The sequence below is a fragment of the Leptonychotes weddellii genome, chromosome 8 (assembly GCF_054177405.1).
Source record: "Leptonychotes weddellii isolate Sample4059 chromosome 8, ASM5417740v2, whole genome shotgun sequence".
NCBI lineage: Eukaryota > Metazoa > Chordata > Mammalia > Carnivora > Phocidae > Leptonychotes > Leptonychotes weddellii.
In genome coordinates, this window is record NC_138376.1 from 9,492,427 (window position 1) to 9,512,143 (window position 19,717).

General features: G+C 43.6%; 1 long non-coding RNA gene across 1 annotated transcript; it reads right to left on the minus strand.

The window, feature by feature from the left end:
• Positions 1–8,925: 8,925 nt before the first annotated feature.
• Positions 8,926–15,773, minus strand: LOC145722813 (uncharacterized). Its single transcript, XR_014147380.1, has 3 exons — positions 15,477–15,773; positions 12,610–12,739; positions 8,926–10,246 (listed from the first exon to the last, which is right to left on the minus strand). It is a non-coding gene; the product is annotated as an uncharacterized LOC145722813 (long non-coding RNA).
• Between the last annotated feature and the right edge of the window lie 3,944 nt (positions 15,774–19,717).

Here is a 19,717-nt window from a genome sequence, read left to right on the forward strand (position 1 = left end):
GGGGTTGATTCACAATGAGATACATGTGTCTCTGAGGATGGTCAGGAGAATTTCATAGAGCACAGTCCACTGGGGCCAAGGTAGCCTTTTTCCAGAATCTCTTCAGCCAGTTTCCTGGCCAGAATGGCTATGTTGGGGAGAATCCAGCCAACACTGGACTGGCAGCTCACAGTCTCGCATAGAAAGGACTTGGAAGAGATGTGATCATTGATGATGACAGCAAATGCCCTCCAGGTGCCATTTTAAAGATCTTGGAACTTGATGGGTTCTTGCATTCTTTCCAGTTCTTAGGACCATCTGACACTTAAAGATATTAAAATTATATTCAATTGAATTTTGGATTCTTCCCATGGCTTTGTTTGACTTAGGTAACCACGTCTGGGATCATTCTACTAATTAAGTCCCTTGAGTCAGAAACATCATCTAACAAATGTGTTTGCATTTACTAGTTTTTGTTTCTTTCACTGATACATAAAGAAATCGACAATCCTAATATGATTTAATAACAACTGTCAACAGGGATATTAGTTTGAGCAATATAAATTTTTTAAGTTTACAAAGAGTTAAAGAATGACAATTTCACCTGGCTCAATCAAATATATTTATTCTACAAGATGAGCTCTTTTGAATGGTGTGGTTAAGGTCTTTGTTTTCAGCCCTTAGAATTTAAATGAGAGCGTCCACCTTTGCCTGAAAGCAGAGGAAATGCAGACTTCTTCAGGGCCATCCCCATCCAGACTCGCTGGACCCAAGGTCGAATTGTGAAATGGACAATGGTGATCTTCTCTCCTGGCGGGGATCCCCCCTGCTCTGACCTCATGCTGAGCACCTCTCCTCCCTTCCTCTGCACACACAGACCTTTGGCCTACTTTGGATTGCCTTGTTGGTTTTATCAACATCTTCCAGACAGCCCTGCAGGTGGTTTTCTGTTCATATCAGCCTGCTCCCTGTACCTGCACTGTTGAGTGACTTTGCTCTGTTTTAATGAAATCTACTGAGACACACATTTAGAAAGTCCTAGAAGGAATAACTTAACTACTGTTGAGGAAAGTACTGGCCCCAGGCTTTATTCAGCCACATAAAATGAACAGTTTCCATACTAATCTGTACAATTGCTACTTTGCCCAAAAAATATCTGGCCAGAGTTTGGTACCTATAAGTTGCCCGGCAGTGAAAGTCTCTGCCCAAGCAGGTAGGCAAAAAAGCCAGTTGAAATGGTGACAGAATGTTCTGCTAAGTCCACGCATGCCTCTCTGTGCCAGGTCCTCCGTTACTTTTTTGGTTCTACCCCAGCTTCACTCCTGAACGGTGGCTTCTCAGAAGGCTCTGGTAGGCGTCCCAGAGCCTGCCTTGCTTGCCTTGCCTGCCCAGTCCTCACAATGGTGCTGTCTGTCATGACGTTGCCTCCAGGGCTACTGACCACGCTGGATCCCACTTACTGACCCAGCAGGCCCAGAACTGGCCTGGCCAATATGCCAGGATCTGGTATGGTTAGAAGGTTGTCACATATTTGTGACATTACTGTCCCTCAGACTCTCGTGGATATTGGCTTGCTCATCAGTTTGTTTTGCAAATGTAGAATGAATCTCAGGGCACATATCGATGTGCGTGATAGGAATGCAATGTAGCATGTAGGTCAAAAACAACAACCACACAAAGATAACAGAAGTAGCCCTCCCCTTTCCTGATTATACAGCAACTGGAATAGTTCCTGAAATCAGTGGATCCAGTATGTTCCATGAGAAACACACACACACACACACACACAGAGTTGGTTTTATTTGTTTAGTTTGGGGAAGAACTTCAAATGAAGGAAAATTATTCTAACAGTCTACACTTGCCCCTGGAATTTTCCATTTCTTGTTTTAGGAAATTTGCTATTTCCAGAAATAAGTACAAAGGAGACTGACATTAATTTCCAGATCACATTTCAAAAGGTGCTTTTGAGTTCTCTGCAGCACAGAGTTATTATGTATAATATGAAGACACATGGTTTATAATGTATTTTCCACCAAAGAACTCAAAGTAGTTTATAGACATGAGCTCATTTGGTTTTATAACAGTCTACAAGAGAAGACTGAAACAGATTCTATTTCTTCTTGAGATATTTAGGTAATAAATATTGAAGTAATCAAATTGACACCCCCCACACCAAATCACTCTATCACATACATATTGGAAACAAGAATTTCTGTTTTGTCTCCAAACTTCCTAGTTTATATCGGCTAACCAAGATTGCAAGTGGCTGAACATCAAGCTACAATGGCAGCCAACTTAAAATACAATAATCCCATGTAAATAAAGGGGCCATGAGTAATATGCTTTGTGCGGCAACCACGTGTACTCAGTTTGGGAATATCACCCTATTATGTTGAATGTGAGGATATATAGAAAAACAGCACTGACATTATAAAGGAATTCCTTATCTCATAAGAGGGTTACAACCAAGAAGATGTTACTCTCTCTTTTTAATTTTTTATTTAAATTCAATTTAGTTAACATATAATGTATTAGGAGTTTCAGGGGTAGAATTTAGGGATTCATCAGTTGCATACAACAGCCCGTGCCCATTAATTACATCAAGTGCCCTCCTGAATGCCCATCACCCAGTTCCCCCATCCCCTCACCCCTCTCCCCTCCAGCAACCCTCAGTTTGTTCCCTAGAGTTAAGAGTCTCTTATGGTTTGCCTCCCTCTCTGTTTTCATCTTACTGTATTTTTCCTTCCCTTCCCCTATGTTCATCCGTTTTGTTTCTTAAATTCCACATGTGAGTGAAATCATATGGTATTTTGTCTTTCTCTGGCAGACTTATTTTGCTTAGGGTAATACCCTCTAGTTCCATCCACGTCATTGCAAATAAAACTCCACGTTTGCAAGTATCTATAGTACTGATGTAGGAGTGATGACATACAGCAGAGATGTGGGCTCCCTCTAGGTTTACAGGTTAACCAGAAGGCACTCACAGAGTCCCGGTGGTGTTCAAAGAACTTTCCCACCAGCATAGGCGGGCCTTGTCTGCCTATAGATTAAGCTCTAAAGGTAGCTGATGCACTGTGTTCATTCTCCCGTGTGGCCGGAGAGCATGGCGGTGACAGGCACTGATTCTGCTAGAAGATCTGGGTTCTGATTCCAGGTCCACTGCTCACCAGCTGTGGGGCTTCAGGCAACTTCCTTAACATTAGTTTTCTCATTTGCAAAATGCGGATAATAATACCTACTTCAGAGGTATTCTGAAGTGAATGTGGGTTATGAAGTGTAAAGTGCTTAGTGTAACGACGAGGACCTAGTAAGCGTTAGCCATGTTTTTGTGCATGTGATGATCACTATTTGTCATTTGAGACCAAGGGAGGCTTCACTAGCGAGTGAGGTCCTGTCTTGAGGACCCAACGCAAACACTGTTTGGAGTAAACAGTCTGTCAAGAGATACAAAGCAAGACTGCAGAGAGGACAGTGAAGGTAGGTGGCCAACACAGTGATAAAAATAACAGAACTTTTCTGCGCTCCTCAAGGCAATGAAAATTGGGAATGAGTTTTTCCGAATGATGAAAACTGCGGCTGAAGCTGACTGGGGCTCTTTCCCATTCCCTAAATAGAAGAGAAGGTCCTGGGAAGAAAAGATACATGTATAGATAGGTAGTAGTGTTTTACAGCAGGAAGGCATTTAAATCACTGAATTACCTTAGATAAGTCATTAAAAATGCTCTTTCTTGGGAGCCTGGGTGGCTCAGTTGGTTGGGCATCTGCCTTCAGCTCAGGTCATGATCCCAGGGTCCTGGGATCGAGTCTCGCATCGGGCTCCTTGCTCAGCGGGGAGCCTGCTTCTCCCTCTACCCCTCCCCCTTGCTCGGAATCTCTCTCTCTCTCTATCTCAAATAAATAAATAAAATCTTTTTTAAAAAATGCTGTTTCTTTTTCCTTGTGGGCTCAGTAGGAGATTTCTATATATTTAAAGTGTGTTGCAGTTCATGAAAGGGGCTTGGGGCTCTTTCACATAAGAAGTATTCAATATAGGGCGCCTGGGTGGCTCAGATGGTTAAGCGTCTGCCTTCGGCTCAGGTCATGATCCCAGGGTCCTGGGATCGAGTCCCACATCAGGCTCCCTGCCCCTTGGGAGCCTGCTTCTCCCTCTGCCTCTCTCTCTCTCTCTCTGTCTCTCATGAATAAATAAATAAAATCTTTAAAAAAAAAAAAAAAGAAGTATTCAATATAATTTAAGGCGTGCATGAACATGTAAATTCATCCATACTCGCCTCTGAAAAAGAAACAACCTTCTGGTGGCTTTTACCCCCACTTTGTTTCATTTCATGTTAACACACACTCACGAAACAAGCGTAAACTGTAAGATGGTGGCCATGCAAAGATGAGGAGGACAAAATCCGCGCCCTTAAGAAATTCACAGTCAAGTGGAAAAGGTCAAATCTGGGTTCCATTAACCCACGTGGGATAACCATAAACAAAGTATTGGGTTGAGGGAGAAAGCGTTTCTGTCACATGGAAAGCCTGCTTCTATTTCTTTCTTCTCCTGGCAAGATGTAGAGGGCTGGTCAGGACCGAAAAAGCAGGACCCAGACAAGCCCTGTAAAGTCAGCACTTACTGTGCACATTAAGGAAATACTCTCCTTTGACCCGTCACACGAACCCCGCGATCACTGTGCCTCCTACATTGTATGGTGGGGAAATTTGCAGTTCAGAAAGGGTGTGTCTGTTGGCCCTGGTCGTGTAGCTAGCAATAGGCAGAACCCAGAGTCCTTGCTGTTCTCCCCATTGCCCCCATTGTCACACCAGTGCAGGGCGTAATCCTTCCCAGTCCGGCCACGTCACCTGGACAGCCTCCATCCAACAGAGTTGAGCTAAATAATAAAACTGTCACCTGGTGAGGAAGGAAGAGAAGACCACCAGACACTGGGAACTGACAGAGTGTCCCAGTGAATACATATTTGTACTCAATGGTTTTCTTAAACACACGTGAGCAAATAGGTAAAAGCCGATCCCCCCTATTTTTGAGAATATAAAAGTCTTGGTAAAAAGTAGAGAGAGGGGCGTCTGGGTGGCTCCGTCGGTTAAGCGTCTGACTCTTGATTTCGGCTCAGGTCATGATCTCATGGGTTGTGGGATCGAGCCCCGTGTCGGGTTCCGTGCTCAGCGGGGAGTCTGCTTCTCTCCTGCTCCCTCTGCACCTCCCCCTACTTGCTCTCTCCCTTTCTCTCTCTCTCTAAAATAAATAAATAAATCTTTTGGATGTTTGAATTGTGCAAATGTCAAGGTGGTGCCTTAGTATTTTTGTCCTGATACTTGAAAATTATGCTGAAGTTAAATATGATAGTCACATTTTTTAAATAGGGAAGAAAAGAGTGAATTAATAGGCAGCCTTGCCTCTCCCCCACCAATTAGCCAGTCATTCTAAAAAGAAGGAGAGGATTCTTGTTTTCCGGCCAGACACACTCTCACGAGCAGGAGGGTGAGATGTCATTCCTAACCTTCCTCTCAATGGCTAGCTCTATTTTGTTTTTAAAGTTACATTCATTTGCTTCTTGTTTTTGGTACATACCAAAGCAATTAAGAAACTCAACCATCCTAATGTAGACTGCAATATAAATAAAGACTTTTAATATAGAGGGAAATGGACATTTAATTCTAATAAAGACATTTATTTATAACAAAAATAGTAAGTATACAAAGTGGGGTCATGATGGAGGAAGAAAAGAAGGGGAGTGAGTCTACATCTATCCAAGATTTGAGTTTGTGTCTACATAGCATTAAATCACATTTATTATTTACTATCTCTCTCACTAACTAAATTAATTAAACTGATAACTTGAGAATGATCATTATTCACTTGATTGACATACTAGTCTGCTAAGGTGGATTATTTAGGCAGAAAAAAAAAAAGCCTTTTCCAGAATTAGGGTGATTTTGATTGGCTATCTTCATTGATTCAATCAACTGGTTAATTGACCAGATCTTGATTTCATGTGGGGTTGTCGAAACATAAATGTAAACCCTCCAAAGGCATGCCCTCTAGCCTCCATCCTAGATGGCTGGGCATGGCAGCCCTAGAGCTATTTTCTGGTGCGGCCAGGCTGGAAGGAACTGGAAAGAAGCCATGCTATCCTCGGTACACCATTGTTAATGCTGCCTGAGATTCAGAGGGGCAAGTGAGAGCCAATATTGACTCAGATCTCCCTCACACCTTTCTTCTTAGAAGGGCAAACCAACTTACAGTAATTAAGTTAGCTTCTCCCAGTGTTTAAATTATGCTTTAAGAGTACCACAAGGCACACTCTGGCTTTTAAGGTACCCAGCAACCAGAATAGCCCCAGATACATGGCTTGCACTGGGTAAGTAGTTGATCAATAAACAGATAAAAGAATGGATGAATTTACCAATATTTAAACCCCCGGTTTTAAATATTTCAGTAGAAACACAAAAGCACTTAGCATGTTCTCTGGAGCTTTTGTACGAAACAAATCCAAATCATTACATCCATTATCTTTAAAGAATCCTGATGTAATACAAAGAAAATAAATATAATCATTGTTTTCATTTTTCAAACTTCTCACCGTGCAGTTAAGTGACTGGTTGAAGTAAATCCAGAGTAAACAGTCAGAAACAGAAAGAAGCCCTTAGATCAGTAATTCACAATCTACTTCTTCACAGATCATTAATTTGCAATTTGCTAAACTAGCAAGATAAAAGTCTACAGGAAATACAAAAAGGAAATGAAGGATTTATTTGTTTTACCTCTGGGTTCTCTACTCTACCGTATATCATTGATCCTTGATTATCTGAGCTCAATTGGGCAAGGAATAAACAAATCCCAGGTAATATTATTTTCCTTTAGTCAATTAATGAAGTTCCACATCAGTCTTTTACCCAGAGTTGGTAATTGTTAGGTTGATTTCTCTGAGTTTCATCTCCCAGCTCCTAGGGTCATGTGGCCAAAGGCCAAAGAAAAATGGAGAAAAAAAAGCAGAAGCCCAAATAATGTACACACTAGATAATCACCCCATTAATAATTAAAATGGGGGGGGGTGCGCCTGGGTGGCTCAGTCGTTGGGCGTCTGCCTTCGGCTCGGGTCATGATCCCCGGGTCCTGGGATCGAGCCCCGCATCAGGCTCCCTGCTCTGCGGGAAGCCTGCTTCTCCTTCCCCCACTCCCCCTTCTTGTGTTCCCTCTCTCACCTTGTCTCTCTCTGTCAAATAAATAAATTTAAAAAAATAAAATAAAATAAAATAGGGGGTCATGAGAACATCTTGATGGTAGGCTGGAAAGTGGCCCCCACGAGATATCCATGCCCTAATCTGTGGAACCTATGAGAATTCGCTTATATGGCATGAAAAGGGGCTTTGCAGGTGTGATTAAGTTAAGGATCTTGAGTTGGGGAGATTATCCTGGATTATCCAAGTAGCCCTAAATGCAGTCATATGTATTTTTTATAAGAGGGAGGCAGAAATAGATTTGACACATGCAGAGGAGAAAGTGATGTGAAAACAGAGCAGGGACAGATTTCCAGGTGTTGGCCTTGAGGAGTGGAGTGATGCAACCTCACCAAGGAATAGCAGAGCCACCAAGAACTAAAAAGCGTAAGGGACAGAGCCTAGAGCCTCTGGAAAGAGAGGGCCCTATGACACCTTGATTTTGGTCCACTAATTTCAGATTACTGGCCTCTGAAAGCATGAGAGAATGCAACTCTGCTGTTTTAATTCACCACATTTGTGGTGATTTTTTCCCGGGGCCTTAGGAGACTCAGACAATCGCCACGGAGGATTCTAGTCAGCCTATGTTCGTCGCTATAGATCTGGGTGTGCCTGTGTGATGGAGAAGGAGGCCTCATAGCTCTGCTTGGTCAGAAGGATAAGAAAGTCATCCAATTTACTGCTCCTCTCGGCTCCTAATCACAGCCATCTTTGGAAATGTGGCTTTAAGGGACATGGTCTTTCTGCAATATCTGATAACTTTCCTGGTGGGTCAGTTTCCTGTGTGAAGGCCACATAACAAATTAGAACCTTTTTGTGGTGATAGGAAGTATGAATTTCTGCATCCTCTAATACTAAAAAGGAAATAGCATATAAAATGAGAAACTCTCCTGTGAGTTTGAAGTTCTTATTTATTTATGTGTTCTTCGGGGTGTGTGTGTGTGTGTGTGTGTGTGTGTGTGTTTAGACAACAGGCGGTAATGTTATGAGAATCAGACTCTTCTCCATGCAGCGTTGGCCGTTGGTCATATGCTGGGCAGTCCGAGAGAATATTCATTTCTGGTCACTCAGCAAATATTCATAAGTGCTTTCTCTGATCATACCATTTGCTTAAGAGCCACAGAGAATAAAAGATGTAAAACCTATTTATCGGCTTTATGATATATACAATACAGTTGAGTTGAAAAATCGATTCAAATAAAGAATTGAAAAACAGTGAAATACAGCCATACAAGAAAAGCTATAAGATACACGGCCGATTTATTTCCTGAGACATTATTACTTTGAGTTTTGTTCTCTTTATTTCCACCCTGCCACCCTTGTTTCAAACAGGGAGCTGGGCCCTTGCCATTCCTTCCAGTGCCAGCAACAGTCCTGCCATTTGCAAAACCCTGAGTTTATTGCATATTGGTAAGGACTGAAATTCATATGTTGAAGACCCAGTCCCCAATATGATAGTGTTTGGAGGTAGGGCCTTTGGGAGTTAATTAGATTTAGATGTGGTCACGAGGGTGGGGCCCTCATGATGGGATTAGTGCCCTTATAAGAAGAGGAAGAAAGGGGCACCTGGGTGGCTCAGTTGTTAAGCATCTGCCTTCAGCTCACGTCATGATCCCGGGGTCCTGGGATCCAGCCCCACATCGGGGTCCCTGCTCAGTGGGGAGCCTGCTTCTCTCTGCCCTTCCTGCCTACTGGTGCGTGCTCTGTCTCTCTCTACTCTCTCTCAAATAAATAAATAAAATCCTTTTTAAATAAAAAAAAAAGAAGAGACAAGAGCTGTCTCTCTCTTTCTAAACACACACACTGAGGGCACAGAAAGCAGCTGTCCACAGGCCAGGGAGAGGACTCCCACCAAGAACCAAATATTCCAGCACCTTCATCTTGGACTTCCCAGCCTCCAGAACTGTGAGAAAAATAAATGTACATTGTTTAAGCCCCCTAGTCTATGGCATTTTGTTACATCAGCCTGAGCTGACGAATATAATTATATGAGGGGTCCTGAGGCAGGATGAGGACGAAAGGTCTGCCTTTGAAGGTAGCAAGAGGGGAGAGGGAGTTTATTCCCCCAAAGTGGAGAGCTGATAGAAGCCCTGGGAGTGGTTGCTCCTCAGCTAAGTTCCCAGGAAGGTGAGGGGTGTCAGGACTATGTGTGGCTGTATGGCGCACCCAGAGAGGCTGGACCAGCAGGTGCCCAGGGAAGACAAAGATGCCTGCTTCTCACTCTCAAAGAGAAAGTGGAAAGTACTTATGTGACGCCCAGGCTTCGACCATGAAGACCTCAGTGATGACTCTGGTCCTGTAGAGCATAGAGGTTTCTGCCCTAATATGGGTGGCACCCACAAGCACCCCACACTTCCATGTAACCCGAGGATGGGGGAGGGCACCCTGTCATCGCCGACATGGGATTTCCCACCTGCTGGGTGGCAAACCCAGTCTGGGTTAAGTTGATGTCGGCCGAGTAAAGAAGTGTGATATTTTGCACACCTCAGCTAGGGATGCAGATTTCTACTTCTTCAACAGTCCATCCCACAGTACACCCCATGTTTCAACTTCCTAAGTCGACCTTGTGTCCTCTCAACCCACCCCAAAGCTCATTAGGCTGGATCTAATTATAAATCTAACCTCTTCCCCACATTCCACACGTTTTCAAGACTTGGCTAGAATCTCATCTGCCCTTACTGCTACTTGCCTCCCAGGATGTGAATGTCCAGTGTGTGTCTTTCCCCAGATCATGAACTTCCGGGCACTGGGCAGGTGCACACTGTTGGATCTGCCCCTTCATCCCTTTCTCTGCCTGGGATCCCACCACCTTGTCACTCTTTACCTTGGCACCCAGCAAAGTGGTCTTTTCTCTCAAGGGTTTTTGGTAATTGTTGAATTTCATCTAATTGCAGGCTCTGGTCAATCAGAAGAGTCAGAGACGTAGCAGATGAAGTTATCATACCAGGCTTTTGTGAGGAGACAGACATTCACTGGATCCCCCAGGAGAGGTGAGTTTGTTTTTCTAAACCTGAATGGCACTTTGCAAACAGGGTATCACTCTAGAGACCTGAAAATGGTAGAGGACTTTGAATCAGCTTCCTTACTCACAAGGAATGATTCACCCTGGAAGAAAATCCGACTGAACGAGTTCTTTTCATACAGGAAAAAAAATCTCATTAACTTGGGCTTCAGTAATCAGATTTCAAAATAGCAATAATACCCAACATTTGAATAGTGCTTTTCTGTTTATAAAGAGCAATTTCACATACTTAAAACCTATTTCATCCCAACACAACCTTTTGAGGCACGTATCAATCCCAAACTGAGACAGAAATAAAATTGGTGAGGGTAGGCAGTTCTCCAGCCCCGGTCTTTTCATTTTTTTCCTCCATGAAACCACACCTGACTGAAGGCTATAATCAGATCAGAGTTATAGATCACTTAGCCGCAGACTCCTCTTAAGCTTAGAGTCTTTCCAAACCTTGACTAGAAAGTGGTGAGGTCAAAAGCATGCTTTAGTAAGCAAATTAACAGTGCAACAAAAATTAAGTGGAGAATTTTTAAATCACTTCAGTGAATAGACTTGAGAAATGTGCTCCTAGAGAAGCCGGGTTATTAAGAAATAGAAATAAACCAGAGGTGTCAATGAATTAATGATAAATCAGAGACACTGCAGAATATTAGTGAGTGAGCTGTGATAATTCTACTACATCTTTGTTTATTTGCTAAAACAAGTCCTTGAAGGACTGTTAGCAGACACCACTTCATTAGCCTAACTTGAGTTTCTATGTGCTTGAAGGCAATAAAAATTGTATTTCTTTAACGTGGAGCCTATAAATGCAAACTTTTTATTGATTTAGTCTGGTCTCTCAACCAGTTTAAAAAAAAAAACGTGACACTCGACTGTATTTCTTTGTCAGACTTGGCTCTGAGACCGCAGCTTGTGGGTACCTGACTTTATCAGGAGAGGTCTAAATCCTAGCCTTTCACAGGAAAATAGACTCTCTGTCCCGTGTTATAGAACTGAACTGTATAATCACTTTATTTTTCTTAAGAAAATTCAAGGACCACAAGCATCACATGCCATGAATTATAAAAGAGCCAAATCTTGGTTTTATAAGATTTCAGGGCAAAGCACAGAAGAGCAAAGAGTGTTGTAAAAGCTGAAATAAAGGCTTTTTATGGAGGAGGAAATGTTGTTTTTTAGAAATCTGTCTTTTCTGGAGAGTTTTTGTGAAGCCACAAAAATGAAACCTAATTCGTTGCGTGAACTCACGAAATGATGACTCTCTCTGTTGCTTTGGGTTCCCTGGTTTATGGTGGGTCCCTCCCTAACCAGATCCTTCAGCAAGCTTTACAGAGCAATGATTAAAATCCAATTGTCTTGGAAGCTTTCATGTCTATGGTTGGTACGGAGCTTTGCATGCTTTGCACACTTGACACTCTGGGATCGGATTGCTTTTGTTTTCCTGAAAAGAGACGTAGTGTACTGGACTCGCTTGGGGAAAAGGTAAAGCCAGGTCTTCCTCATTACCATTTCTGTAGGAGGAAATAGTCCTGCCTCTCCTTTTATGTGAGAGATGAAAGAAGAAAAGATAAAAATCTTTTTAGCTGTTGCCTGGAGTTTAACCTGCAGTTTGCGAGTGTTTTTCCAATCACAGTAACAGACTTTGCATGAGCAAGGTGCCGGCCAGAGGAGCCCTGGAAACTTGACCTGCCAACCCTATACCAACAAAAATATGTCAAGAGCCATCTTCCAGGGAGTGCTTTATTAGTCTAGACAACAGGGAAGTTTCCGGACACAGAGGCAGATGCTAATATAGGAGACTATCATCTGGGCTGTGAGACTGTCTAGTTCTTTTTTTTTTTTTAAAGATTTTATTTATTTATTTGAGAGAGAGAATGAGACAGAGAGCATGAAAAAGGGGAGGGTCAGAGGGAGAAGCAGACTCCCCGCTGAGCAGGGAGCCCGATGCGGGACTCGATCCCGGGACTCCAGGATCATGACCTGAGCCAAAGGCAGTCGCTTAACCAACTGAGCCACCCAGGCGCCCGAGACTGTCTAGTTCTTATTGCTGACACCCTCCCCGCCCCCGAAAGCATCCTGTTACCTCCTCATCTCCAAGTCCACCCACACATTATCCTTGTGGTACACCCTGGCCCTCAGGCTCCCACTCCTGATCTCCAGTCTTCCGAACGTCCCAGATGGCAAGTCCTCTCACACTTGAACGTGCTTTCGCATCTCCTGGGACCTTGTTAAGATTCCGATTCTGATGGACTAGGTCTGGGGTCGGATGTGAAATTCATTTCTAACAAGGGCTCAGGTGACACCGATACCGCTGGTCCATGGAACACACCTTGAGGAATGAGCTTCTAGACAAGCTAACCTTTGTTGTGCATTTCCTCCCTTGGTTAATATTGAGCACTTACCCCCAAATTTAGAGAATTTGTGTTTCTTCTTCAGAGCCTAGTGACATAAGAGCGTGTGCTGTGGCACCAATAGATCTGGGTTGGTCCTGGATCTCAGTCTCCTCATCTGTAAAATGGGCAGTAATAGTCCCTGCACACAGAATAAGGCAGAGGAAAAACAAGAAAGTGCTTGTAAGTATAAGCCCTTGTAAGTGCCTTGTAAATAGTAGTGAACCGGTAATATCTCCCAGATACAGTGAGAGGGAGAACTTTTAATCCCAGGACTTCAGTGTCCCACCCCGTAATGAAGGAGAAATTACTATTGGTTGTTTGGTTCATTCATTTGGTTCATTACCAATGGGTAGAGTTACTGTGTCCCAAAGGCAGGTGTCCAAGCTCTTCCTTCCTGTGTTTCTTGTCTCAGACCTGGGCAGGGCCTGGATCCTGGGGGCAGTCCAGCCCTGTTCATTCCATTTATTTTCTATTTTCTCCTTGCATGGAGCTGAAAGTAACTTTCTCTGCAGAACTGGCTTGTTGTCTTGAACTTGCTCCTGACCTCCTCATCCCAGTGTGCTCCACCTGAAATTTAAAATCTGGAGGGATGGGGCGCCTGGGTGGCTCAGTTGATTAAGCGTCCAACTCTTGATTTTAGCTCAGGTCATGATCTCTGGGTTGTGAGATCAAGCCCTAAGTCAGGCTCCATGCTGGGTGTGGAGCTTGCTTAAGATTCTCTCTCTTCCTCTCCCTCTGCCCTTCCCCCCTCCCTCTCTAAGAAAATAAAAAATAAATAAAATAAAATCTGGAGGGAGTTGGAGGAATAGAAGCAGGAGATCCCCATTTTGTCTTGGGTTTGAGCTCATCTGCAATCTATTAATAAAGTAGAACCTACTTTCTGGGTCCCCATAACTTAAGAACAAAATAACAATAGTTACAGAACGGCAAACCCTGGATTTGTTTATTTGGTGGGTGCCATAGAGGAGATACAACGTGGACATTTGACGTAGATTTTTTGGTATCTGTGAAGAGACCAGCGCTGATCGGAAAAATGTGACAACAACCATCACTTTATCTAGAAAGCAGGGATGTACCGAAATCTTTACTGGCACCTACACCCCTCAGGGCAGACATTGTGGCTGATCCCACGATGGCCCCCCAACCCTCAGCCACTGTGGAAGAGCAAGGAGGTTTGGAGAATTGTTCTCTGTTTCAGCTCAGGACTTGACCAGTTTAAATCAGTCACGGTAGTCCCCACTCCCCAGGCTAGTTACTGATTCAGGAACCCAGGCCCCAGTTGACAGGTGGGCACGTGGCTTCTTGGGCCCAATCAGGCAGAAGGGAAGCACTCTTGATTCTCTCTCTCTTTTTCCACACTCGAACAGAGAATCGTGCCAACTTACTTCTTCCAGGAAACCACCCAACCACTTCGAAGGAACCAGGATGGAGCTGACCCCATGGGGGCGGGGGGTGGTCCTTCATGCCATCATGAAAATGCTGGGTCAGTGAACTCTGAAACTGCTTTGGTCAAGGCTTTCCATTACCTGTAGCTGAAAGCATCCTAAGGGATGGATTTGCCACATCCACAGCATCCTGATCGTTCCATTATGGCCATCTACTCATTCATGCATTTACGAATGAATTTACAAACTCATTTTCAGAGCATCTATTATGTGCCAGGCTCAGTTCTAAGTATTAAGGATATAATCACAAATTAGACACAGTTCCTAAGCTCAAGGAATTCCTGAACTCCTGTTCTAGTGGAACAGATGGAAGTATAAATAGATGATTATAATCCACTGCAATAAATGTAAGTAGAGGATACAGGATGAGCCTGTTGGTTGAAGCTGAACCACCATGACTGAGCAGATAGGCCTTAAATGAAGGGTGCTGGGGGTGCAGGGCTGCAGAAGTGTCAGATGAAGAGGGATTGATTCTCCTCACAGTGGTGCCTTGGAGAGGTTCGCCCACCATAACACCAATGAATCCCCATTTCCTTCTGACTGTTACAATGGGGGGGAGAAGGCAGAGGCCTGTTGCAAATCCACTAGGACATCAGTCTATGCAGGCTGTTCCTCAGCCCCTGCTGTCCCATCACATTGTGATCCCAAATTCGGCAATAGCATCCAAGTACCTATCATTTCTCTTTGGCATATGAACACATCGACTGTCATTTCACACTGAAGTTATTTAATTCCTGATTGGAAGATGTCTGAAGCAGGGGGGAAAGTGTTTTTAAGGGCCGTGTGCAGATTGAAGGAACAGGCTTTGAACTTGTAAAAAGCATCATTAATTTAAAGAATGTTTCTTTTCACTGGCACTTGTTAATATTTCTTGATCATGCCACAGGGAGAGCGTTTGGAAACATTAACCACTGAAAAGACACAGATCCGGGCACATGGGCACATGGATACATTTACAGTTATTACAATGAGAACATTAACTATTCACATGGAACACTTAAGAGAATACGTTACAGGGCGCCTGGGTGGCTCAATCGGTTAAGCATCTGCCTTCAGCTCAGGTCATGATCCCAGGGTCCTGGGATCGAGTCCCATGTTGAGCTCCCGGCTCAGCAGGGAGCCTGCTTCTCCCTCATCCGCTCCCCCTGCTCCTGCTCTCTTGCTCGCTCTATCTCAAGTAAATAAATAAAATCTTTAAAAAAAAACCAGAATATGTTACACATTGTAGTAAGGACCCAGTTATATTCCTCTGACACATGAAGATACAGTAAACAGTCTGTCTCTTCTCTTCCTCTGGTAACAACGAGGTGAACCTTTCACAAACCCTCTTCACGAGCTCAGAGGATTTCTTTAACTTCGCTCAGAGGATTTCTTTAACTTTGTTAGTTGCTACCACCACGGGAGTCCCTGAGTCCACAAGAGGTTTCTTACCAGACTGTTCCTCGTCCTGCTATCCACAGCTTCCCACAGCTTCTGGCCAAGGAGTGAGGCTAACAAAGCTTCCTGCAAAAAAACATCTTTGGTTCCAAAAAAACTCGTTCCAGAATTGCTGTTTTTAGAGACTTGAATTTTGACTCCCAAGAGATTTCATAAAGATGTGAATTTTATCTGCTGCCAGATATGTTCATAACGTATCTTTCCTTATACTCAGGATTTGTAGAGTATCAACAGAAAAAAAAATGCATTTTTTTTCCAGCTAGGCTGCATTGTTCAGCCTAAACCATTTGCCGTGTGTAGACACATCTGGAATTACCCAATGTCATTCTTTGCCTCAAACAAACCAGAATATATATAAGAACGTAAGTTATAAAAATATCTTTGACTCACAGCTGAATTCACATCATTGTTGATTAGAGCCTGACAACCTAAGATGACTATAAAAGGAATAATAATTTATAATGCTAAGTAGTTACTTTTAATGTGACCACAAAGCTTCATCTCCCCTGTAATCTTTATCAGTACATCCATATTTTATGTCATATTTTTCACATATGATATACCACCAGGACCGCTTATTGTCAGAAGAGAGGTTTTGCTTTTTTAGAACTGAGGTTTTGTCTTTAGACTGTGATTAACTCATTAATATTTTGAAAATATGTTCAAAAAAAATTTTTTTTTAGTTCGCTGTTTACCCGGCTAGAAGATTCTGGGGAGTAATGCCTTTTGTGCTCATGCATGCACAGGTGTATAAGAACGGCTGAAAACAAAGGAAAAGAGAACATTTTCTTTCCTCTGATCATGGGCTCCATTTTCTCCCCCAGCTTCAGCTCTGCACTTTGAGCTCCACGTGGAGAATCTCTGTGGAATTTAAAGGTCCCTGATGGCAGCTGAAGAAACAAAGGCATAACGACAGGGAGGCTGGTGTGATCACCCTGGACGTGAGGTGATGAGTGTGAACTGCCTGGCTCCTGGCTCTTCACTGGCCACCTGTGTGTCCTTGGTGAAGTCACACACCTTCTCTGGGTCTTGGTACCAACTCTTCTGCTTTTAAGTTTAAAAGGCACCTTGATGTTGTAAGATAAAACAGACGTGAAAGCAGATGTAAACAGGAAGAAAAGATTCTCCCTGCTTTCACGCTCAGCTAGATAAAAGGCCCTTTCTCCAGTCTGAAGAGGAAGGCAAGATTTGAAGGAGAAAAAAAAAAAAAATCAAGAAAACTTAGAAACGGGTCTCTGGCTCCTGCCGGGAGGAAGCCTGAGAAGGCAGGAAAACGTCACAAGAGATGTGCCCATGTGAAGTTTGGGGATCTAAGAGTAGAGAAGTCCCCTCCCCTATAGATCCATCCAGAAGTCCCAGAGTCCTTCTGGCTGAAGGGTGGTGAAGAACGGGGTGATTACCAACCACCCCCAGAATGGCATGTTCTGAATGAGGATATGGGGGCTGTAGCACATCTCCACATTCCCAGGGTCCCAGGTGACAGGAAAACACTACCAGAGTGTGAGAGACATACAGTAATGAGAGGCCACTGGGCCCGCCGTGGGGCTGAAGGTGGGAACAAGGATGAGGTAGGACAGGTGGCAGAGAGCCAAGGCGGGGCAGAGTCAGCATCAGCAGAATGTCAGGGTCTGTTACGGTTCTCCAGAGAAACAGAACCAACAGGAGATATAGGTATCAATATATATTGATATCTAGAAAGAGATGTATTAGAAAGTGTTGGCTCACAGGATTATGGAGGCTGAGAACTCCCACGGTCTGCCATCTGCAGACTGGAGACCCAGGAAGCCTGGTGATGTAGTTTGAAGGCCCAAGAGCCAGCGAGCGGATGGTGTAGATTCCAGTCTGAGCCTGCAGGCCTGAGCAGTAGGGAGATTGACGTCCCAGCACAGCAGTGAGGCAGAGCGCAAATCCTCCCTTCATCCACCTTTTTGTTCCATGCAGACCCCCGACAGGTTAGATGATGCCCACCCACCCTGGGGAGGGCAATGAACTTTACTCATTCTACCGATTCAGATGTTAATCTCTTCCAGAAACACCCCCAAGGGCACATCCAAAAATACTATTTAACCAGATATTTGGGCATCCTGTGATCCAGTCAAGTCGACACATAAAATTAACTATTACCCTGGGTCATTATTGAGAGCAGCATCTCTCCATCTTGGGGGCTTCTGAAGTTCCCAATGCCAGGGCCACGGCCCTGTCCAGTTAATCACCATCTCTGATGATGATATCCAGGCATTACTATGTTTTACATCTACCCACAGAATTTCAATGTGGGATCAAGGTGGGGAACCGCCAATCCATTTTGTTCTGTACACCCCTACTACTTGTTCAGTGTGGTCCACAGACTAGCAAGTCAGCATCATGTGGGCGTGTGCTAGAAATACAAAACCTGAGGTCTCATCCCAGGCCTTCTGTTCAGAATCCACAATTTAACACGATCCCAGGGGCTTGTATACACGTTACAGTTTGAGGAGACTGCTGCTCAGTCAGGGGTGAAAATCAGATGAGATAAGGTTGACCTAAGGCCCACGTGGGGCTTAGATCTGTGATTTCCAGCCTTGTGGAATGTTTAAAAATACAGATGCCAGGGCAGCTGGGTGGCTCAGCTGGTTAAGCGTCCAACTCTTGATTTTCGCTTAGGTCATGATCTCAGGGTTGTGGGATTGAGCCCCATATTGGGCTGTGCACTCAGCGAAGAGTCTGCTTGGGATTCTGTTTCTCCTTCTCCCTCTGCCCCTCTGCCTGACTTTCTCTCTCCCCCCGCTCTCTCAAATAAATAAATAAAATATTTAAAAAATACTAATGCCAGGGCCTCAAACCAGCTCTTTGAGATCAGAATGTCTAGATGCGGGGAGAAGGTCTTGGCTTTGTCATATTTTAAAATCACCTTGGTTGATGTTAATAGGCAGCCAGGGTTGAGATCTGCTGACTTAGACCCAGAAGCTGAAAGCTCCTTCCCTACAGATACCTCCAGGAGAGAAGGGTAGGGAATAGGCCAGGGGGGCATTTCAACATGGATGAGACCCACTTACAAGTCTGAATTGACTTAGAAGTCATTGCAACGGACTGAGTTCACGTGGAAGCTACTGGATTAAGTATCTGCATCTGATAGAATAGGGCTTGGAGACAGACCATTGCACTGAGTTTTATAGAGGTAAGGATACATTTCTGCAAGCCTGAGCCTGTGGCTGTGAAATGGCTCCACGTGCTGAAAGCCGTCACAGTGTCTGGCACATAGTACTTACCCAACCAATGGTTATTATTTTTAAGCAGCTAATATATAAACACAATACTTCCTTTGGTTTCTGAATGTGAAGATGGGTATCTTGCAACAGTTTTAGAAACTGTCTGTCAATGTCCTCTCCTTCATTCTCTCTACCAATAAACTGCAATTAGATGTAGATCAGGTCTTCCCCTGCTACTCTTCATGACACTCATCAACCCCGTCCTATTTAGTCTCTGTCTCTCCATGCTGCATTTTGTGTGATATTTCTTCAAATCTGTTTTCTGGTTCACAAATTCTTTCTTAAATTGGGCCCATCCTGCTGGTAGTAAGTCCTTTAAGCTTTATATTTTATTATATTTCTATTAATAAAATAAGTACTTCTTTCCTTCCCCTGTTTCTATTATTTTATTGTCTCTTATTTATACTTTGAATCTTTTTTATACCTTTAAACAATTAAATCATACTTAATTGGTAGTCTTTGTCCAACTCTAAAATTATTAGGAGTTTGATGTTGCTATGTGTTGTTTCTGCTGGCTCTTGTATGTTGCATGTGGTAGCTTATCTTTGTAGTGTGTGTGTGTGTGTGTGTGTGTATTTGTGCATGTGTGTGTGTCTGTAAGTTCATGCTTTACTTATAGAAATTCTTTGAGCTTTGGGAAGTCATTCCTTTAGGCTTATCCAGCAAGTATTTTTGTTGGCTTCTTCTAGGCTGCAGTGGGCATCACCAACCCATGACACTTCAAAAGAACTTATTAGCTTCAAGTTTGCAGGACAACACAGGTAGAGTGAATTTGAGCAGCAAATCTGCAAAAGAGTCAGCTTCCAGCTACTATTGTTTGGAGTCAGACTTGTCTCCCTTCTACGCAAAGCCAAGCTGGAAACATTTTTCCTTGCTGTCTCTATCTGAGAGGTGGATTTATTTCTGATAGACCTTTATAATGTGGGCCCTTATTTTTATCTTTTTTGACCCTGCACCCCACTCAGCTGTCAGAGCAGAAGTTTCTGG